Source organism: Cryptomeria japonica, unplaced genomic scaffold (genome assembly GCF_030272615.1).
Source record: "Cryptomeria japonica unplaced genomic scaffold, Sugi_1.0 HiC_scaffold_493, whole genome shotgun sequence".
Lineage (NCBI taxonomy): Eukaryota > Viridiplantae > Streptophyta > Pinopsida > Cupressales > Cupressaceae > Cryptomeria > Cryptomeria japonica.
The window spans coordinates 80,001-99,015 of record NW_026729311.1 but is presented as its reverse complement, the minus strand read 5'-3'; the positions used below and the strand labels follow the sequence as shown (position 1 = coordinate 99,015).

At 60.3% G+C, this 19,015-nt stretch overlaps 1 non-coding gene across 1 annotated transcript; it reads right to left on the bottom strand.

Annotated features, from left to right (window-relative positions):
* Window positions 1-7,804: 7,804 nt before the first annotated feature.
* On the bottom strand, window positions 7,805-7,923 carry LOC131871958 (5S ribosomal RNA). Its single transcript, XR_009370144.1, has one exon. It is a non-coding gene; the product is annotated as a 5S ribosomal RNA (ribosomal RNA).
* Window positions 7,924-19,015: the final 11,092 nt, after the last annotated feature.

Below are 19,015 nucleotides of genomic sequence, written 5' to 3'. Positions count from 1 at the left end.
GTTATGAGCTTGTCGCAGTGTGTACTTAGCAAACCGCGACCCACGTGCGAATCCACCCCGGCCACCCACCCCCGTCGAGGTGCACACCCTCCCTCGCGAAGTGCGCCCCGTTCGCCAAGTGTGAGCCCTGCCCGGGTGCGCGCACCTTGCTAGGGCGTCGGGTGTGCACCCGGCCCGGCCTACGTGCGTGCACCTGGAGGGGGCGTCGTGTGCGTGCAGTGTCCCGTCTGCAACGCGGTGCCCACACACCACCTCGGGCGCAACGACCTGCGCTCACATGTGGGCCGAGTGCACCTTGGTGCATGTTCGGGGCGCCTCGGGTGCACGCTCGATCTTGCCCCGGTGCACCAAGGCGCTCGGTTTGCCCCGGGTGCGCACTTGGTGCAAGGTGGGCACCCAAAATAGGGATCAAGCACCAAAACACAAGTTTCGGGATGCAAAATGGGACCCAAGGACCACAAATGCGTTCCAAGACCCATGATGGGTCCACGAGAACAAAAATGTGTTCCGAGACTTAATAAACAAATATTGGGTTTTAGGAGAAGAAACATGCTCTGATGCCCAAAACGAGAATCGACCCCGAAAAGGCCACAGGCCAAAAGTGGGATGCGAGACAAAAAAAAATGGGACCCGAGGACCAAAATTGGGTTCCCAGGTCGAAGACAGGGCAACCGGACAAGAAACGACCTCTAAGGCTCGAAATGAGTCCCGACGACTAAAACTTGACAAGAAGCACCCATCAGGCACCCAACTCGACACCCATGGGATGCCGACCCACCCGGGCTTCCACCTAGCACACCTTGGCACCCACCCACCCTCGCACCCAACCTCGCACCCAACTTAGCACCTTTGAACCCACATTGGCACTCACCCTGACCCTGGCACCTTGGAACCCACATTGGCACTCACCTTGACCCTGGCACCCACCTTTGCACTCACCTTGGGACCCACCCTGGCTCCCACCTCGGCACCCACCCAGACACCCACCTTGGTTCCTTGGCACCCACCTTGGATCCTTGGCACCCACCCCGACACCCACCTTGGCACGCAACTTGGCTACTTGCCACCCACCTTGGCTCCTTGACGCCCACCCCGACAACCACCCCGTGACCTACCCTGGCTAGGGTTGGTGCACACCCACCCTGGTGCCCACCTTGGCACCCACCCTATGACCCACCTTGGCACGCACCTTAGTACCCACCCCGTTACCCACCCTAGGACCCACCCCGTGACCCACCTTGGCCAGGGTGGGTGCCTTGGTGCGCACAACTTGCCTGGGCTGCACACCAGGGCGGGCTCAAGATGGCACCCGCGTTCCGTTTTTTTCACTATCTTTCAAAACGGAAATTTTAAAATCTCATTTTTTTCTTTTTTTTGCCTTTTCTGGAAATTAGTGAAGGCAGCGCATCAAAGGTGCGCAATGCTGGTGCGAACCCGGGAGCGCTCCGATGTGTGCTCCAAGGTGCGGCGTGCACGAAGTCCGAGCCCGGTTTGCCCCGGGTGCGCACCTCGCGTGCACCTTCGCCGGGGTGAGCACCTTGGCTGGGTTGCGCGCCCTGGTGCGTACCAAGGAGCGCTCTGAAGTGTGCTCCAAGGTGCGGCGTGCACGAAGTCGGAGCCCGGTTTGCCCCGGGTGTGCACCTCGGGTGCGCACCTCGCGTGCACCTTCGCTGCGGTGGGCACCTTGGCTGGGTTGCGCGCCTTGGTGGGCACCATGCAGTGCACGAAGTCGGAGCCCGGTTTGCCCCGGGCGCGCACCTCCGCCAGGGTGGGCACCTTGGTGCGCACAACTTGCCTGGGCTGCGCATCAGGAAGGGCTCAAGATGGCACCCGCGTTCCGTTTTTTTCACTATCTTTCAGAACGGAAATTTTAAAATATCGTTTTTTTTTGCCTTTTCTGGAAATTAGTGAAGGCAGCGCATCAAAGGTGCGCAACGCTGGTGCGAACCTGGGAGCGCTCCGATGTGTGCTCCAAGGTGCGGCGTGCACGAAGTCGGAGCCCGGTTTGCCTCGGGTGCGCCCTGGTGGGCACCATGGTGCGCACCAAGGAGCGCTCCGAAGTGTGCTCCAAGGTGCGGCCTGCACGAAGTCGGAGCCCGGTTTGCCCCGGGTGTGCACCTCGGGTGGGCACCTTGGTGCGCATGCCTTGCCTGGGCTGCGCACCAGGGCGGGCTCAAGATGGCACCCGCGTTCCTTTTTTTTCACTATCTTTCAAAACGGAAATTTTAAAATCTCATTTTTTTTTGCCTTTTTCTGGAAATTAGTGAAGGCAGCGCATCAAAGGTGCGCACCTCGCTGCCCACCACGGTGCGCAACGCCGGTGGGCACCCGGGAGTGCTTCGAAGTGTGCTCCAAGGTGCTGCGTGCACGTTGTCGGAGCCCGGTTTGCCCCGGGTGCGCACCTCGCGTGCACCTTCGTCGGGGTGGGCACCTTGGCTTGGTTTGCCCCGGCTGCGCTCCGAAGCGGGGTTATTGGAGCGCCGCCTCTTTTTTTGTCGGAGCGTTTGGTGGGGTTTCTCGCATTGGCTCTTCCGAGGCCCGGTTGCCACCCTGGCGCGCACGAAGTCGGAAGTAGGGTTAATTGCCCGGGTGCGCACCTTTGCCAGGGTGGCACCTTACCTGGGCTGCGCACCAGGGCGGGCTCAAGATGGCACGCGCGTTCCGTTTTTTTCACTATCTTTCAAAACGGAAATTTTAAAATCTCCTTTTTTTTTTGCCTTTTCTGGAAATTAGTGAAGGCAGCGCATCAAAGGTGCGCACCTCGCTGCCCACCTTGGTGTGCTCTGAGGTGCGCACCCGGGAGCGCTACGAAGTGTGCTCCAAGGTGCGGCGTGCACGTTGTCGGAGCCCGGTTTGCCCCGGGTGCGCACCTCGCCTGCACCTTGGCCGGGGTGGGCACCTTGGCTGGGTTTGCCCAGGGTGCGCTCCGAAGCGGGGTTACTGGAGCGCCCCCTCTTTTTTTGTCAGAGAGTTTGGTGGGGTTTCTCGCATTGGCTCTTCCCAGGCCCGGTTGTTGGGTGCGCTCCCACCCTGGCGCGCGCGAAGTTGGAAGTTGGGTTAATTGCCCGGGCGCGCACCTTCGCCAGGGTGGGCACCTTGGTGCGCAAACCTTGGCTGGGCTGCGCACCAGGGCGGGCTCAAGATGGCACCAGCATTCCCTTTTTCTCACTATCTTTCAAAACGGAAATTTTAAAATCTCGTTTTTTTTTTGCCTTTTATGGAAATTAGTGAAGGCATCGCATCAAAGGTGCGCACCTCGCTGCCCACCTTGGTGTGCTCCGAGGTGCCCACCACGGTGCGCAACGCCGGTGCGAACCCGGGAGCGCCCCGATGTGTGCTCCAAGGTGCGGCGTGCACGAAGTCGGACCCCGGTTTGCCCCGGGTGCGCACCTCGCGTGCACCTTGGTGCGCACACCTTGGCTGGGTTGCGCGGCCTGGTGGGCACCATGGTGCGCACCAAGGAGCGCTCCGAAGTGTGCTCCAAGGTGCGGCGTGCACGAAGTCGGAGCCCGGTTTGCCCCGGGTGCGCACCTTCGCCGCGGTGGGCACCATGGCGTGCACGAAGTCGGAGCCCGGTTTGCCCCGGGTGCGCACCTCGCGTGCACCTTCGCCGGGGTGGGCACCTCGGCTGGGTTGCGCGCCCTGGTGCGCACCAAGGAGCGCTCTGAAGTGTGCTCCAAGGTGCGGCGTGCACGAAGTCGGAGCCCGGTTTGCCCCGGGTGTGCACCTCGCGTGCACCTTCGCTGCGGTGGGCACCTTGGCTGGGTTGCGCGCCTTGGTGGGCACCATGCAGTGCACGAAGTCGGAGCCCGGTTTGCCCCGGGCGCGCACCTCCGCCAGGGTGGGCACCTTGGTGCGCACAACTTGCCTGGGCTGCGCACCAGGAAGGGCTCAAGATGGCACCCGCGTTCCGTTTTTTTCACTATCTTTCAGAACGGAAATTTTAAAATATCGTTTTTTTTTGCCTTTTCTGGAAATTAGTGAAGGCAGCGCATCAAAGGTGCGCAACGCTGGTGCGAACCTGGGAGCGCTCCGATGTGTGCTCCAAGGTGCGGCGTGCACGAAGTCGGACCCCGGTTTGCCCCGGGTGCGCACCTCGCGTGCACCTTGGTGCGCACACCTTGGCTGGGTTGCGCGCCCTGGTGGGCACCATGGTGCGCACCAAGGAGCGCTCCGAAGTGTGCTCCAAGGTGCGGCGTGCACGAAGTCGGAGCCCGGTTTGCCCCGGGTGCGCACCTCGCGTGCACCTTCGCCGCGGTGGGCACCATGGCGTGCACGAAGTCGGAGCCCGGTTTGCCCCGGGTGCGCACCTCGCGTGCACCTTCGCCGGGGTGGGCACCTTAGTGTGCAGACCTTGGCTGGGTTGCGCGCCCTGGTGGGCACCATGGTGCGCACCAAGGAGCGCTCCGAAGTGTGCTCCAAGGTGCGGCCTGCACGAAGTCGGAGCCCGGTTTGCCCCGGGTGTGCACCTCGGGTGGGCACCTTGGTGCGCATGCCTTGCCTGGGCTGCGCACCAGGGCGGGCTCAAGATGGCACCCGCGTTCCTTTTTTTTCACTATCTTTCAAAACGGAAATTTTAAAATCTCATTTTTTTTTGCCTTTTTCTGGAAATTAGTGAAGGCAGCGCATCAAAGGTGCGCACCTCGCTGCCCACCACGGTGCGCAACGCCGGTGGGCACCCGGGAGTGCTTCGAAGTGTGCTCCAAGGTGCTGCGTGCACGTTGTCGGAGCCCGGTTTGCCCCGGGTGCGCACCTCGCGTGCACCTTCGTCGGGGTGGGCACCTTGGCTGGGTTTGCCCCGGCTGCGCTCCGAAGCGGGGTTATTGGAGCGCCGCCTCTTTTTTTGTCGGAGCGTTTGGTGGGGTTTCTCGCATTGGCTCTTCCGAGGCCCGGTTGCCACCCTGGCGCGCACGAAGTCGGAAGTAGGGTTAATTGCCCGGGTGCGCACCTTTGCCAGGGTGGGCACCTTACCTGGGCTGCGCACCAGGGCGGGCTCAAGATGGCACGCGCGTTCCGTTTTTTTCACTATCTTTCAAAACGGAAATTTTAAAATCTCCTTTTTTTTTTGCCTTTTCTGGAAATTAGTGAAGGCAGCGCATCAAAGGTGCGCACCTCGCTGCCCACCTTGGTGTGCTCTGAGGTGCGCACCCGGGAGCGCTACGAAGTGTGCTCCAAGGTGCGGCGTGCACGTTGTCGGAGCCCGGTTTGCCCCGGGTGCGCACCTCGCCTGCACCTTGGCCGGGGTGGGCACCTTGGCTGGGTTTGCCCAGGGTGCGCTCCGAAGCGGGGTTACTGGAGCGCCCCCTCTTTTTTTGTCAGAGCGTTTGGTGGGGTTTCTCGCATTGGCTCTTCCCAGGCCCGGTTGTTGGGTGCGCTCCCACCCTGGCGCGCGCGAAGTTGGAAGTTGGGTTAATTGCCCGGGCGCGCACCTTCGCCAGGGTGGGCACCTTGGTGCGCACACCTTGGCTGGGCTGCGCACCAGGGCGGGCTCAAGATGGCACCAGCATTCCCTTTTTCTCACTATCTTTCAAAACGGAAATTTTAAAATCTCGTTTTTTTTTTGCCTTTTATGGAAATTAGTGAAGGCATCGCATCAAAGGTGCGCACCTCGCTGCCCACCTTGGTGTGCTCCGAGGTGCCCACCACGGTGCGCAACGCCGGTGCGAACCCGGGAGCGCCCCGATGTGTGCTCCAAGGTGCGGCGTGCACGAAGTCGGACCCCGGTTTGCCCCGGGTGCGCACCTCGCGTGCACCTTGGTGCGCACACCTTGGCTGGGTTGCGCGGCCTGGTGGGCACCATGGTGCGCACCAAGGAGCGCTCCGAAGTGTGCTCCAAGGTGCGGCGTGCACGAAGTCGGAGCCCGGTTTGCCCCGGGTACGCACCTCGCGTGCACCTTCGCCGGGGTGGGCACCTCGGCTGGGTTGCGCGCCCTGGTGCGCACCAAGGAGCGCTCCGAAGTGTGCTCCAAGGTGCGGCGTGCACGAAGTCGGAGCCCGGTTTGCCCCGGGTGCGCACCTTCGCCGCGGTGCGCACCATGGCGTGCACGAAGTCGGAGCCCGGTTTGCCCCGGGTGCGCACCTCGCGTGCACCTTCGGCGGGGTTGCGCGCCCTGGTGGGCACCATGGTGCGCACCAAGGAGCGCTCCGAAGTGTGCTCCAAGGTGCGGCGTGCACGAAGTCGGAGCCCGGTTTGCCCCGGGTGCGCACCTCGCGTGCACCTTCGGCGGGGTTGCGCGCCCTGGTGGGCACCATGGTGCGCACCAAGGAGCGCTCCGAAGTGTGCTCCAAGGTGCGGCGTGCACGAAGTCGGAGCCCGGTTTGCCCCGGGTGCGCACCTCGCGTGCACCTTCGCCGCGGTGGGCACCATGGCGTGCACGAAGTCGGAGCCCGGTTTGCCCCGGGTGCGCACCTCGCGTGCACCTTCGCCGGGGTGGGCACCTCGGCTGGGTTGCGCGCCCTGGTGCGCACCAAGGAGCGCTCCGAAGTGTGCTCCAAGGTGCGGCGTGCACGAAGTCGGAGCCCGGTTTGCCCCGGGTGCGCACCTCGCGTGCACCTTCGCCAGGGTGGGCACCTCGGTGCGCACACCTTCTCAATGTTTTCTTGCCTTTTCTGGAAATTGGTGAAGGCAGCGCATCAAAGGTGCGCACCTCGGTGTGCTCCGAGGTGCGAACCCGAGAGCGCTCCGAGGTGCCCACGAAGTCGAAAGTCGGGTTAATTGCATTGTTTTCCCCGGGTGCGCTCCGAGGTGCGCAACATCGGCGCACACCAAGGAGGGCTCCGAAGTGTGCTCCAAGGTGCGCACGATGGCGTGCACCTCTGGTGCGCACGATTCGGAGCTCGGTTTGACCGGGGTGCGCACACCTTGGCTGGGTTGCGCACCTTTTGTGCGCTCCAAGGTGCGCACGAAGTCGGAGCTCGGTTTGCCCCGGGTGCGCACCTTCGCCAGGGTGCGCACCTTGATGCGCACGCCTTGGCTGGGCTGCGCACCTTGGTGGGCGCCATGGTGCGCACCTTTCGTGCGCTCCAAGGTGCGCACGAAGTCGGAGCTCGGTTTGCCCCGGGTGCGCACCTTGGTGGGCGCCATGGTGCACTCCGAGGTGCCCAAGATTGGTGCGCACCAAGGAGCGCTCCGAAGTGCGCTCCAAGGTGCGCGCGAAGTCGAAAGTTGGGTTAATTGTCCGGTTTGCCTCGGGTGCGCACCTTGCGTGCACCTTCGCCAGGGTGGGCGCCTTGGTGCGCACACCTTGGCTGGGCTGCGCACACCTTGGCACCCGCGTTTCCTTCATTTTAAATTTTTTTTTTTTACAATCTCTCAAGTGGGAAATTCTATAATCTCAACTTTTTTTGCCTTTTCAGGAAACTTTTGAATGGAGCGCATCATTGGTGCGCTCCGAAGTGTGCTCCAAAGCTCTCTCCAGCTGCGTGCACCTGCCCCGACCGCGCACCCGGCCCCGCCCAGCTTCGCTCACCTGTCCCGGGCGTCTGGTGCGGAACCTTAGAGTAAGAAACATCACCGTGCACCTTGGCCAACGTGCGCGACTCGACCGAGCGCGCACTGGCCGAGGTGCACACCGATTTCACCTGGGTGCGCGCGCAGCACCTCGGGCGCACCGGGGTGCGCGCACAACGCCCGGGTTGCACCGTGGCCTGTGTGCTCGGGGCGCCTCGGGTGCGCGCTCGGTGTCGCCCCCGCGCGCGCGGTAGTGCGGGCAGCGCACCCCGGCCCGGCCCGGCCCCGACGAGAACGCAAACGGGCAAAAGGTTTATTCAAATAGCATTGCGACGCCCGGCGAAAAACTAAAAAAGGGTGCAACACCGGGACTTCCCGGGAGGTCACCCATCCCAGTACTACTCCGGCCCAAGCGCGCTTAACTGCGGAGTTCTGATGGGATCCGGTGCACTAACGCTGGTATGATCGCACCCGTTATGAGCTTGTCGCAGTGTGTACTTAGCAAACCGCGACCCACGTGCGAATCCACCCCGGCCACCCACCCCCGTCGAGGTGCACACCCTCCCTCGCGAAGTGCGCCCCGTTCGCCAAGTGTGAGCCCTGCCCGGGTGCGCGCACCTTGCTAGGGCGTCGGGTGTGCACCCGGCCCGGCCTACGTGCGTGCACCTGGAGGGGGCGTCGTGTGCGTGCAGTGTCCCGTCTGCAACGCGGTGCCCACACACCACCTCGGGCGCAACGACCTGCGCTCACATGTGGGCCGTGTGCACCTTGGTGCATGTTCGGGGCGCCTCGGGTGCACGCTCGATCTTGCCCCGGTGCACCAAGGCGCTCGGTTTGCCCCGGGTGCGCACTTGGTGCAAGGTGGGCACCCAAAATAGGGATCAAGCACCAAAACACAAGTTTCGGGATGCAAAATGGGACCCAAGGACCACAAATGCGTTCCAAGACCCATGATGGGTCCACGAGAACAAAAATGTGTTCCGAGACTTAATAAACAAATATTGGGTTTTAGGAGAAGAAACATGCTCTGATGCCCAAAACGAGAATCGACCCCGAAAAGGCCACAGGCCAAAAGTGGGATGCGAGACAAAAAAAAATGGGACCCGAGGACCAAAATTGGGTTCCCAGGTCGAAGACAGGGCAACCGGACAAGAAACGACCTCTAAGGCTCGAAATGAGTCCCGACGACTAAAACTTGACAAGAAGCACCCATCAGGCACCCAACTCGACACCCATGGGATGCCGACCCACCCGGGCTTCCACCTAGCACACCTTGGCACCCACCCACCCTCGCACCCAACCTCGCACCCAACTTAGCACCTTTGAACCCACATTGGCACTCACCCTGACCCTGGCACCTTGGAACCCACATTGGCACTCACCTTGACCCTGGCACCCACCTTTGCACTCACCTTGGGACCCACCCTGGCTCCCACCTCGGCACCCACCCAGACACCCACCTTGGTTCCTTGGCACCCACCTTGGATCCTTGGCACCCACCCCGACACCCACCTTGGCACGCAACTTGGCTACTTGCCACCCACCTTGGCTCCTTGACGCCCACCCCGACAACCACCCCGTGACCTACCCTGGCTAGGGTTGGTGCACACCCACCCTGGTGCCCACCTTGGCACCCACCCTATGACCCACCTTGGCACGCACCTTAGTACCCACCCCGTTACCCACCCTAGGACCCACCCCGTGACCCACCTTGGCCAGGGTGGGTGCACCCACCCTGGTGCCCACCTTGGCACCCACCCATCCTAGCACCCAGCCTGTGACCGGGCTTGGAACCCAACCTTGCACCCGCACCCGTCTTGGCCAGTGTGGGTGCGCACCCATCCTGGCACCCACGTTGTGACACACCCTTTAACCCACGCACCCTAGCACCCACGTTGGCACCCACCTTGGAACCCAACCTAGCAACTTGGCACCCACCCCGTGACCCACCTTGGCATCCACCATAGCAGTCGCCGACTTGGCACCCACCTCGGCACCCACCTTGACACTTGTGGACCCACCTTGCCACTCACCCTAGCATCGACCCATCCTAGCACCCACCCTGGCACCTTTGCACCCTAGCACTCACCCATCCTAGCACCTAACCTGTGACCCACCTTGACACTCACCCTCGCACCCACCTTGGAACCCAACCTAGCACCCACCCACCCTGACACCAACCCTAGCACCTACCCACCCTTGCACCCACCCTGTGACCCATCTTGGCACCCACCCATCCTACCACTCAACCTATCACCCACCTTCTCACCCACCTTGGCATCCACCTTAGCACCCACCCACACTGGCACCTTGGCACCCACCTCGGGCAAGGTGGGTGCACACCCACCCTGGCACCCAATTTAGAACCCACCGAGCATGTTACCCACCTTGGCACCCACATTGCAGCCCACCCTAGTACCCACCCTATGACCCACATTGGCATCCACACCCTAGCACCCAGGCACCTCGACACCCGCCTTGACACCCACCCTAGCACTGAACCTGTGACCCACCTTGGAACTCACCCTAGAACCCACCCACCCTGTGAACCACCTTGGCATCCACCTTAGCACCCACCCACCTTGGCACCCACTCTAGCACTCACCCATCCTAACACCCAACTTGTTACCCACCTTGGCACCCGCCCTCGCGTCCACCTTGAAACCCACCCTAGCACCCACCCACGCAGGAGCCCACCTTGGCACCCAACCTAACACCCACGCATCCTGGCACCCAACTTGTGACCCACCTTGGAACCCACCCTAGTACCCACCTTTGAACCCACTATATCACCAACCCACCTTGGCACCCACCCTATGACCCTCTTTGGAATCCACCCTAGCACGCACCCACCCTGGCACCCACCATGGAGCGCACCCTAGCACCCACCCACCTCGGCACGCACCTCAACACCCACCTTGGTGTGCGCACTGCGCCAACCTCTCAAAGACCCTATGTGGTGCGCTCCAAAGTGTACACCTTTGGTGCGCTCCAAGGTGCGCACCTTTGGTGCACACCGAGGTGCACACCAAAGTGTGCACCGAGGTGAGCACCAAAGTGCACTCCAGGGTGCACACCAAGGCGTGCACCTTTGGTGCGGTCAATGCAAACGAATTCGGAAGTTGGGGTCGATGTCCTAATCGCTGCTGCAGACTACACGTATGAGAATCGGACAAATAGCTTTATATAGGGGAGGTGTTGCGTTTGATGGGTCGACTCCCCTGGTTGTGTGCACTGCACCAACTTCAAAGACCCTGTCTTGTTTAAGAAGTCAAAAGTTGGGGTGGATGTCCTAATCATTGCTGCAGTCTACGCATGTATGAGAATCAGACAAATAGCTTATATAGGGGAGGTGTTGCATTCGGTGGGTTGACTCCCCTGGTTGTGCGCACTGCGCCAACCTCAAAGACCCCGCATAGCAGAAGAAGTCGGAAGTCGGATTTTGGTGAGCACCAAGGCGTGCACCTTTGGTGCGGTCAACGCAGACGAATTCAGAAGTTGGGGTGGATGTCCTAATCGTTGTTGCAGGCTACACATGTATGAGAATCAGACAAATAGCTTATATAGGGGAGGTGTTGGGTTTGATGGGTCAACTCCCTTGGTTGTGCGCATTACGCCAACCTCAAAGACCTTGTTTTCGTTAAGAAGTCAAAAGTTGGGGTCAATGTCCTAATGGCTCCTGCAGGCTACACATGTATGAGAATCGGACAAATAGCTTATATAGGGGAGGTGTTGGGTTTGATGGGTCGACTCCCCTGGTTGTGCGCATTACGTCAACCTCAAAGACCTTGTTTTCGTTAAGAAGTCAAAAGTTGGGGTCGATGTCCTAATTGCTCCTGTAGACTACACATGTATGAGAATCAGACAAATAGCTTATATAGGGGAGGTGTTGGGTTTGATGGGTTGACTCCCCTAGTTGTTCGCATTACACCAACCTCAAAGACCTTGTTTTCGTTTAGAAGCCGAAAGTTGGGGTCGATGTCCTAATTGCTCCTGCAGGCTACGCATGTATGAGAATCAGACAAATAGCTTATATAGGGGAGGTGTTGGGTTTGATGGGTCGACTCCCCTGGTTGTGCGCATTGCGCCAACCTCAAAGACCCTGCATTGCGGATGAAGTCGAAAGTCAGAGTTTGGTGTGCTACAAGGTGTGGTCGAAGGTGCTCACCTAGGTGTGCACCTTTGGAGCACAGGAAAAGTGCCCTCCAAAAGTGCGCACCTTTGGAGTGCACAAAAGTGCCCTCCAAAAGTGCGCACCTTTGGAGCGCAGAAAAGTGCCCTCCAAAAAGTGCCCTCCAAAAGTGCGCACCTTTGGAGCGCAGAAAAGTGCCCTCCAAAAGTGCGCACCTTTGGAGCGCAGAAAAGTGCCCTCCAAAAAGTGCCCTCCAAAAGTGCGCACCTTTGGAGCGCAGAAAAGTGCCCTCCAAAAGTGCGCACCTTTGGAGCGCAGAAAAGTGCCCTCCAAAAAGTGCCCTCCAAAAGTGCGCACCTTTGGAGCGCAGAAAAGTGCCCTCCAAAAAGTGCCCTCCAAAAGTGCGCACCTTTGGAGCGCAGAAAAGTGCCCTCCAAAAAGTGCCCTCCAAAAGTGCGCACCTTTGGAGCGCAGAAAAGTGCCCTCCAAAAAGTGCCCTCCAAAAGTGCGCACCTTTGGAGCGCAGAAAAGTGCCCTCCAAAAAGTGCCCTCCAAAAGTGCGCACCTTTGGAGCGCAGAAAAGTGCCCTCCAAAAGTGCGCACCTTTGGAGCGCACAAAAGTGCCCTCCAAAAGTGCGCACTTTTGGTGCGCACCAAGGCGCTGGTTCGGTCGTTGCAGGCGAGTTCGGAAGTTGGGGTCGATGTCCTGAGCGGAGGTGCAAACTACACAGGTGTCGGAATCGGACAAATAGCTTATATAGGGGAGGTGTATGCTTCGATGGGTCGACTCCCCAGGTTGAGCGCACCGCGCCAACCTCAAAGACCCTACGGTATGGATGAAGTCGGAAGTTGGGTCCGATGACCAATTCGATTAGTAGGTATGCTCATGAGGTCGGAATTTGGGTCCGATGACCTGCCATGTGCAGGAAGGCGAATGTTGACACTGTGCGTTGCAAGGTGCACACCAAGGCGCTGGTGCGGTCTTTTTAGTCGAGTTCGGAAGTTGGGGTCGATGTCCTGATCGGAGGTGCAAGCTACACAGGTGTGGGAATCGGACAAATAGCTTATATAGGGGAGGTGTATGCTTCGTTGGGTCGACTCCCCGGGTTGAGCGCACCGCGCCAACCTCAAAGACCCTACGGTATGGATGAAGTCGGAAGTTGGGTCCGATGACCGATTCGATATGTAGGCATACTCGCGAGGTCGGAATTTGGGTCCGATGACCTGCCACGTGCAGGAAGGCGAATGTTGGCACTGTGCGTTGCAAGGTGCGCACCAAGGCGCTGGTTCGGTCGTTGGAGGCGAGTTCGGAAGTTGGGGTCGATGTCTTGATCGGAGGTGCAAACTACACAGGTGTGGGAATCGGACAAATAGCTTATATAGGGGAGGTGTATGCTTCGTTGGGTCGACTCCCCGGGTTGAGCGCACCGCGCCAACCTCAAAGACCCTACGGTATGGATGAAGTCGGAAGTTGGGTCCGATGACCGATTCGATATGTAGGCATACTCGCGAGGTCGGAATTTGGGTCCGATGACCTGCCATGTGCAGGAAGGCGAATGTTGGGACTGTGCGTCGCAAGGTGCGCACCAAGGCGCTGGTGCCGTCGTTGCAGTCGAGTTCGGAAGTTGGGGTCGATGTCCTGGTCAGAGGTGCAAACTACACAGGTGTGGGAATCGGACAAATAGCTTATATAGGGGAGGTGTATGCTTCGATGGGTCGACTCCCTGGGTTGAGCGCACCGCGCCAACCTCAAAGACCCTACAGTATGGATGAAGTCGGAAGTTGGGTCCGATGACCGATTCGATACGTAGGCATATTGGCGAGGTCTGAATTTGTGTCCGATGACCTGCCATGCGCAGGAAGGCGGAATTTGGGTCCGATGACCGAGTTGATGGCGTGCCATGCGCAGAAAGGCGGAATTTGGGTCCGATGACCGAGTTGATGTTGATGGCCCGCCATGCACAGGAAGGCGGAATTTGGGTCCGATGACCGATTTGAAGGCGTGCCATACGCAAAAAGGCGGAGTTTGGGTCCGATGACCGAGTTGATATTGATGGCCCGCCATGCGCAGGAAGGCGGAATTTGGGTCCGATGACCTGACATACGCATGGAGTCCGACTCGGGGGCCGATGTTCGATTCGATGACTTGCATTGTGGGTAAAGTCGGAAGTTGTGGTCTTTGACCCGATTCGATGACCAGACTTCGGCTGCTTGAGAATCGGACAAATAACTTATATAGGGGAGGTAGTGTTCTCGAGCATCCTCCCCCCGTGCCCGTTTATGTCGATTGATGCTGGTGCTCGACTGGTTGGAGCGCTCGGATGCAAAAATCTTGCACCAGGATTTATCGATTGTGATGGACACGGCAAGTCTCCTGATTGCTATGCAGGAGCTCATCGTGAATCTCTATGCGGCCTTGGTATGGACTCGACCTGCGGAATGGTTCGGCAATGGTAGTCGCTCCAACACGTCCTTGCAATGGCCACAGAGGTGATTCGACTAGAGCTCCAGTCTAGCTTTTGGGTTGCTTGGCGGACTGGTATAGCCGCGATCGAGTTCCGGCCATGAACGTTTTAGATAGCTCTTGGGCTTTCTGGGACGGAAGTCGGAAGTTTGGGCTGTTGTCCGATTTGATGACCATTCTTCGGATGTGTGAGAATCGGACAAATAACTTATATAGGGGACTGTGTTGTCTCACGCAGCCCCCTCCGTGCCCCTCTATCTCGACCGATGTTGGTGCTTGAAAGGGTTGGGATCGCTCGGATTTATAAACGTGCACCACCATTTGTCGAGTGTGAGGGACGCGGCAGGTCTCCTAAATGCTATGCGGGCGCTCTCTGAGAATCTCTATCCGGCCTCGACACAGACTAGTCTTGCTGAATGGTTTGGCACTGGTAGTCGATCCAACACGTCGTTGTTGTGGCCGCCTAGGCGATTCGATTCGAGCCCCCGTCTAGCTTTTGGGTTGCTTGGCGGATTTTGCCCTATCCGCAAGTGAGCTCGGTCCCTAAACGTTCGAGAAACCCGATTGCTATGCGCCGACTCTCTTTCTTGCGAGCCTCCATCTAGCTTTTGGGTCTCTACGGAACGGAAGTCGGAATCTGGGACCGTTGTTTGATTCGACGAGGCAGACTACGGTTGTGCGAGAATCGGACAAATAACTTATATAGGGGAGGTGTTGACTGGAGCATTCTCCCCCGTGCCCCTCTAACTCGACCAATGCTGGCGCTCGAACGGTGGTAGCGCTCGGATTTTCATTGAGCGCCAGCATTGGTCGATTTAGAGGGGCATGCGAGATTCCCGAATGCTATGCGAGGGCTCTAACGGAAATGTCTATTGGTTTCGGTATGGATGCAATTGCGAGTGGTTCGGCAAAGGTAGTCGTTCCGATGCGTCCATGTCGTGGCCAAATCGATAATTCGATTTGAGCCCTCGTATAGCATTTGGGTCTCTCGATGTGATTCCGCATTCCAGTCCCTTTGGGCACTGCTTGAGCCGCATCCCAGGGGGTTCCCTTCCCAATAATCTGCCTCGCAACCCGATTGCTATGCGGTGAGGCTCCTCGGCCGCCTCGGAACTATCTGTGTATCAGACGCATCGCGGGATAAGGGGTTGGCAACGGTAGTCGCCCCAAGCGCGTCCGATGCTTGGACCATTCCGAGGCGGCCCTGAAGCCTCTTCCGTCTAGCCGTTGGGTCCTTCTCGCCGCATCCCTCGCCTCGCACCCCGATTGCTATGCGGTGAGGCTCCTCGGCCGCCTCGGAACTATCTGTGTATCGGACGCGTCGCGGGATAAGGGGTTGTCACTGGTAGTCGCCCCAAGCGCGTCCGATGCTTGGACCATTCCGAGGCGGCCCTGAAGCCTCTTCCGTCTAGCCGTTGGGTCCTTCTCGCCGCATCCCTCGCCTCGCACCCCGATTGCTATGCGGTGAGGCTCCTCGGCCGCCTCGGAACTATCTGTGTATCGGACGCGTCGCGGGATAAGGGGTTGTCATTGGTAGTCGCCCCAAGCGCGTCCGATGCTTGGACCATTCCGAGGCGGCCCTGAAGCCTCTTCCGTCTAGCCGTTGGGTCCTTCTCGCCGCATCCCTCGCCTCGCACCCCGATTGCTATGCGGTGAGGCTCCTCGGCCGCCTCGGAACTATCTGTGTATCGGACGCGTCGCGGGATAAGGGGTTGTCACTGGTAGTCGCCCCAAGCGCGTCCGATGCTTGGACCATTCCGAGGCGGCCCTGAAGCCTCTTCCGTCTAGCCGTTGGGTCCTTCTCGCCGCATCCCTCGCCTCGCACCCCGATTGCTATGCGGTGAGGCTCCTCGGCCGCCTCGGAACTATCTGTGTATCGGACGCGTCGCGGGATAAGGGGTTGTCACTGGTAGTCGCCCCAAGCGCGTTCGATGCTTGGACCATTCCGAGGCGGCCCTGAAGCCTCTTCCGTCTAGCCGTTGGGTCCTTCTCGCCGCATCCCTCGCCTCGCACCCCGATTGCTATGCGGTGAGGCTCCTCGGCCGCCTTGGAACTATCTGTGTATCGGACGCGTCGCGGGATAAGGGGTTGTCACTGGTAGTCGCCCCAAGCGCGTCCGATGCTTAGACCATTCCGAGGCGGACCCGAAGCCTCTTCCGTCTAGCCGTTGGGTCCTTCTCGCCGCATCCTTCGCCTCGCACCCCGATTGCTATGCGGTGAGGCTCCTCGGCCGCCTCGGAACTATCTGTGTATCGGACGCGTCGCGGGATAAGGGGTTGTCACTGGTAGTCGCCCCAAGCGCGTCCGATGCTTGGACCATTCCGAGGCGGACCCGAAGCCTCTTCCGTCTAGCCGTTGGGTCCTTCTCGCCGCATCCCTCGCCTCGCACCCCGATTGCTATGCGGTGAGGCTCCTCGGCCGCCTTGGAACTATCTGTGTATCGGACGCGTCGCGGGATAAGGGGTTGTCACTGGTAGTCGCCCCAAGCGCGTCCGATGCTTGGACCATTCCGAGGCGGACCCGAAGCCTCTTCCGTCTAGCCGTTGGGTCCTTCTCGCCGCATCCCTCGCCTCGCACCCCGATTGCTATGCGGTGAGGCTCCTCGGCCGCCTTGGAACTATCTGTGTATCGGACGCGTCGCGGGATAAGGGGTTGTCACTGGTAGTCGCCCCAAGCGCGTCCGATGCTTGGACCATTCCGAGGCGGCCCCGAAGCCTCTTCCGTGTAGCCGTTGGGTCCTTCTCGCCGCATCCCTCGCCTCGCACCCCGATTGCTATGCGGTGAGGCTCCTCGGCCGCCTTGGAACTATCTGTGTATCGGACGCGTCGCGGGATAAGGGGTTGTCACTGGTAGTCGCCCCAAGCGCGTCCGATGCTTGGACCATTCCGAGGCGGCCCCGAAGCCTCTTCCGTGTAGCCGTTGGGTCCTTCTCGCCGCATCCCTCGCCTCGCACCCCGATTGCTATGCGGTGAGGCTCCTCGGCCGCCTTGGAACTATCTGTGTATCGGACGCGTCGCGGGATAAGGGGTTGTCACTGGTAGTCGCCCCAAGCGCGTCCGATGCTTGGACCATTCCGAGGCGGACCTGAAGCCTCTTCCCTCTAGCCGTTGGGGCTTTCTCGCCGCATCCCTCGCCTCGCACCCTGATTGCTATGCTGTGAGGCTCCTCGGCCGCCTTGGAACTATCTGTGTATCGGACGCATCGCGGGATAAGGGGTTGGCAGTGGTAGTCGCCCCAAGCGCATCCGATGCTTGGACCATTCCGAGGCGGCCCTGCAGCCTCTTCCGTCTAGCCGTTGGGGCCATCTCGCCGCATCCCCCACCTCGCACCACGATTGCTATGCGGTGAGGCTCCTTGGCCGCCTCGGAACTATCTGTGTATCGGACGCATCGCGGGATAAGGGGTTGTCACTGGTAGTCGCCCCAAGCGCGTCCGATGCTTGGACTATTCCGAGGCGGCCCTGCAGCCTCTTCCGTCTAGCCGTTGGGGCCATCTCGCTGCATCCCCCACCTCCTCGGCCGCCTCGGAACTATCTGTGTATCGAACGCATCGCGGGATAAGGGGTTGGCAGTGGTAGTCGCCCCAAGCGCGTCCGATGCTTGGACTATTCCGAGGCAGCCCTGCAGCCTCTTCCGTCTAGCCTTTGGGGCCATCTCGCCGCATCCCTCGCCTCGCACCCCGATTGCTATGCGGTGAGGCTCCTCGGCCGCCTGGGAACTATCTTCGTATCGGACGCATCGCGGGATAAGGGGTTGTCACTGGTAGTCGCCCCAAGCGCGTCCGATGCTTGGACTATTCCGAGGCGGCCCTGTGGCCTCTTCCGTCTAGCCGTTGGGGCCATCTCGCCGCATCCCCCACCTCGCACCCCGATTGCTATGCGGTGAGGCTCTTCGGCCGCCTTGGAACTATCTTCGTATCGGACGCATTGCGGGATAAGGGGTTGTCACTGGTAGTGGCCCCAAGCGCGTCTGATGCTTGGACTATTCCGAGGCGGCCCTGCAGCCTCTTCCGTCTAGCCGTTGGGGCCATCTCGCCGCATCCCCCACCTCGCACCCCGATTGCTATGCGGTGAGGCTCCTCGGCCGCCTTGGAACTATCTTCGTATCGGACGCATCGCGGGATAAGGGGTTGTCACTGGTAGTCGCCCCAAGCGCGTCCGATGCTTGGACTATTCCGACGCGGCCCTGTGGCCTCTTCCGTCTAGCCGTTGGGGCCATCTCGCCGCATCCCCCACCTCGCACCCCGATTGCTATGCGGTGAGGCTCCTCGGCCGCCTTGGAACCATCTTCGTATCGGACGCATCGCGGGATAGGGGGCTGTCACTGGTAGTCGCCCCAAGCGTGTCCGATGCTTGGACCATTCCTAGGCGGCCCTGAAGCCTCTTCCGTCTAGCCGTTGGGGCCTTCCCGCCCCATCCCTCGCCTCGCACCCCCGATTGCTATGCGGTGAGGCTCCTCGGCCGCCTTGGAACCATCTGTGTATCGGACGCATCGCGGGATAAGGGGTTGGCACTGGCAGTCGCCCCAAGCGCGTCCGATGCTTGGACCATTCCGAGGTGGCCCTGAAGCCTCTTCCGTCTAGCCGTTGGGGCCTTCCCGCCCCATCCCTCGCCTCGCACCCCGATTGATATGCGGTGAGGCTCCTCGGCCGCCTTGGAACTATCTGTGTATCGGACGCATCGCGGGATAAGGGGTTGGCACTGGTAGTCGTCCCAATCGCATCCGATGCTTGGACCATTCCGAGGCGGCCCTGCAGCCTCTTCCGTTTAGCCGTCGGGGCCTTCCCGCCGCATCCCTCGCCTCGCATCCCGATTCCTATGCGGTGAGTCTTCTCGGCCGCCGCGGAACTATACCTGTTATTGCTACTGCATCCTTCGGCTGGTAACCTCCTCTGCCGCCTTGGAACGTTCTCTTTGTCGGACGCGTCGCGGGATAAGGGGTTGGCACTGGTAGTCGCCCCAAGCGCGCCC